Source organism: Marmota marmota, unplaced genomic scaffold (assembly GCF_001458135.2).
Source record: "Marmota marmota marmota unplaced genomic scaffold, marMar, whole genome shotgun sequence".
NCBI lineage: Eukaryota > Metazoa > Chordata > Mammalia > Rodentia > Sciuridae > Marmota > Marmota marmota.
The window spans coordinates 9,738,914-9,742,697 of NW_026000057.1; the positions used below are offsets into that span (position 1 = coordinate 9,738,914).

At 52.1% G+C, this 3,784-nt stretch overlaps 1 long non-coding RNA gene across 1 annotated transcript; it reads right to left on the minus strand.

Annotated features, from left to right (window-relative positions):
* Positions 1-240: 240 nt before the first annotated feature.
* Positions 241-2,632, minus strand: LOC125619819. The gene is made up of 3 exons (XR_007351422.1): positions 2,253-2,632; positions 1,294-1,621; positions 241-1,190 (listed from the first exon to the last, which is right to left on the minus strand). It is a non-coding gene; the product is annotated as an uncharacterized LOC125619819 (long non-coding RNA).
* Between the last annotated feature and the right edge of the window lie 1,152 nt (positions 2,633-3,784).

Here is a 3,784-nt window from a genome sequence, read left to right on the forward strand (position 1 = left end):
AATGAAGTTGCCTATATTTGTTTCTTGGCAGATGCAGAACATCAGTATCTGCTTGGTGGTTTATGAATTTAATACAAAGAAATAAAAGGCCAAGTCCACGTGGGCAGGGATACAGGGATTCAGAGTTCATTACTGATACAAGTGGTTACATTAATAGCCCACTCGGTGCATATTCTGTGCCCTGGTGCCAAGACTTCTATGCACAGGAGATTTCATTCCCCTGACATGTGCGCAGCTCATACTGTGTGTCCAGAGACAACTCAGGTATCTGACCCTGATACCTGCCAGGTCCAAAACCTGCTCCTGGCAGTCCCTTCCCACCCTGCCCCAGTGCCTCCTCCAGGCAGTCCTCCCTGATCACCCTGCCATTCACTCTTTATTTTCCTCCTACCACCCTCTGATGTTCGTGTATGTGTGTGTGTGGACATTTGTTCATTCTCTGGCTCTTCACTAGAAGAAGGACATCCTGAGTCCTTGCAGGAGGGTAACCTTCCTATGGTGTTTGCCTCTGGGGTCTAGACGACCCCACTTCCCAGGCTCGATGGCACATCTCTTAGCTGCCCTACATTGATGAGCTTCTTGGTTGCAAGTCACAGAGCCCAGTTTGACTAGCTCGAGTAAAAGGCAAATTTACTGGGAGACAGAAAGGCTGGAGGGCCAGGTTAGGGAACTTTCAGAAAGCAAGGGAGGTCAGGGACTTGACCAGGTCTCCCCAGGTCACATGGGAAGAGGCGACACTGTAGCTAGATATCAATGAACTGGACACCTGATGCTCCACCTCTATGCTTTCAATACCTGTCAATAATTCACGAGCCACGTCTACTTTTTTCTGCCTGTCCTGCAAGAGTCAACATCCTGTGTGACTGACTGAGCCTGGGTTGCATGTCCCCTGTCTGCCTCCCTTGCCCAGGTTTTGGTCCCACAGCAGGAGGTAGTATGTTGAGACCCTCTGAGATAAAACATATAGGAGACTCCTCCCAGTTGGAAGGACAGGATGTTGGAAGGCAGAGGCCTTCTGTACATAGTGCAAGAAGTGTCTGTAGGAAGCAGCTTCATTCCCAAAATGGTGGTAGAGACTCGGTAAACCCCCTCTGGTAACAGGTAACTTTCCCACACACCCCAAATCTGGGCTCTGGACATTCTTCCTTCTGCCTGGAGCTGATCAGAGCCAGGGCTCCTGTTTTTAAATCCTACAAAGACAGAACAGAATTAGCCAACATCCTGGAGCCTCGGTGTAGGTGAAGAAGGACAGGTAACCGAGGACAGTCTGGGATGGCAAGCCGTCAGGTTCACCTGTGAGAAGCCTGGTGGGGGACAGTCCCACGGGAGGCAGTCTGGATTCTGCTCTTCATAAACCAGGACACAGGGCAGGTTTACAGCTGCCTCCCCAGGGCACCGTCACCTCCCTTATGGGGTTTGGATGTCTAGTTGGCACCGTCTCCTGAGGAAAGATCAAAGAACCTCAAGTCTGCTTTCAAATGGGCAGCTTGTTTGTCTTCTGAAGAACCAAAAAAAAAAAAAAAAAAAAGACCTGGAAGCTGATATATCCTCTGCTTATCCTTCATGTCCCTCCTTTCAGGGTCCTGGAAAAGTAATGCTTTCTTCACAGTCACAGGGTGATCTGAAAAAAATTAGATGCAGAACATTCTAGAATCCATCAAATCAATGCTGGGCTCCCTGGACAACTTGGGCCTTGTAGAAGGAGAGGTTAGGTCTGGGACGTTAACAAGCACCTCCTGATGCACAATACTACCATTTGCACGCCTGCTGGGAGGAGGAGACAGCATTTCTGACTGCACAGGGAAGCACAGCTCCCACGGGAGAGCTCACCTTTTGGCCCCTCACAGCCTCCATAGTTCATCTCCTGGATACCCGGCAGGAGGTCCTTAAACCATCCCCAAATGAGAACCCTCCAGCCTATTTTTAAAAGCCCTTCAGGAAATGCGCTGGCTGCCCACACTTCCTCACCACCCACTCACGCTTTGCAGGCTTCTGATCTGGCTTCCGCCCCACCTCTCTCCTTATGGAGCCTCAGGAAGGACCCCCCTGGGGCCTCCTCCTCACCACAAATCCAGCAGCCCTGCCAGGCCCCATCCTCAGCCTGGGACAGGAAATCTCTCCTCCCTAGGTTTCCAAGGCAGGACACTCTTGCTTTCTGTCTTTTTGATGTGCTCATCTCCTGCAGAATCCGAGCTCAGCTCCCTCCCTCTCTGGGCCGCCCCCATGCTGCCTCTACTGCTCTGGGACCTCACCTGTCACCTCCACCAAGGGGGTCCTCACGTCGGGTCTCTTCTGTCAACACCCGTCCTGGCTCCAGCCCCTGTGGGCATCTCGTCCCCCATGTCTTTTCTGGAAGTCTCAGTATCCCCAGTTAAACTGGTCGTCTTCTGCTCCACGTCGGTTCCTCCTTCATCCTCTCCTCTCCTGTTGGGGCTGCACCCCCCAGGACCCACTTTCAAAATCTCAGCACCATCTTTGGCATCCACTGGCCTTACTTCTCAAACGAAGCCGTTGCAGCACTGCCCCAAGATGGCTCTCTGTCTGCTCCCAACAAGTGCTGCATTTCTACTCTTTGTTCCAGACCACTGCAGTAACCAGTCTCCCCCGACCCTCTCCTCCCACGTCTCTCCCCACAATCTGTATCTGGTGCTTTTCAAGGGTGCTCTCAAAGCTTGATGAGGAAGGTGCTATTTGGTCATTCCTGTGTTCTAAAGCCCGCAGGGGCTCCCAGGGCTGATCATAATTCCCAGCTCCCAAGCCTGGGCGTGGACTTTGCATCGTTCAGGGTTCTCCAGATCCCTTCGCGTCACTTCCGCTTTACATACACATTTCAGCGGTTTCACCAAATTCCCGTGCGTCTCGGACACTCGGTGCTTCTCCATCACCTTAGCTCAGGCTGCACCTCTCAGAGGATGTTTTTCCCTCCGTGCTCATCTGAGGACCTCCTGCCACAGCATTTGGAGTATGTGCCTCATTGCCCCACAGGGGCCGTGTGGGCAGGGCCACTGTCCTACCTGAGGAGACATCTGCTCACAGTTGGTATGTGTTGAATGAAGCCATCCGAGTAGATAACCACACACCTGTTTGCTTTTCACTGTGGGAAAAGACAGTCCAAAGAAGATATCACAGGGACGCCATCAAAGTAAAGAATATGGAAATGAGTCTGTCCACATCCATGAGGGCAAGTCAGAATGTAGGTCAAAACCCAGTTCTTGAGCAACGTGGACCATTGCTGGATAGATTTTAATTAATCTTATGGAAAATATTCCAGGGGCTCAGCCAGCCTGGGAAAGGAGGAGGGGCAGGCGGAAGTGCGCCAGAGCGGCTGCTGTCAAGAAACCTTTCTTCCTGTAACCGTATCCCCGGGGACCAGGCCAGTACCTTTGCTAATCTCCCTCTCTGTGGTCACTCAGGATATGATTACTGGCATCTGATGCAAGCACATGTTTCTGTTCTATTAATCTGAGTGAGGCTGAGAAACTGGAAAGGCAGCCACAAGGGCATTGCTGTGCTGGTCTAGTTACCACCTCACAGAGGAGCAAGAGAGGGGGAGAGGACGGACCTAGCAGATGGGCCGGGGGAAGGCCTTATGGAAGCGAAAAAGAGATGAGAAAACCACACGCAACAAGTTCCTGTAGCGGGAGGCCTGTTCCTTTCAGCTGTTACAAGATGGGGTGTGGAGGAGGGACGCAGGCACACACACAGGCTCACATGCGCACACACAGGCTTGCACACGCTTGCACATGCTTGCACACACACAGAGACTCGCTGCTTCTCAACCACG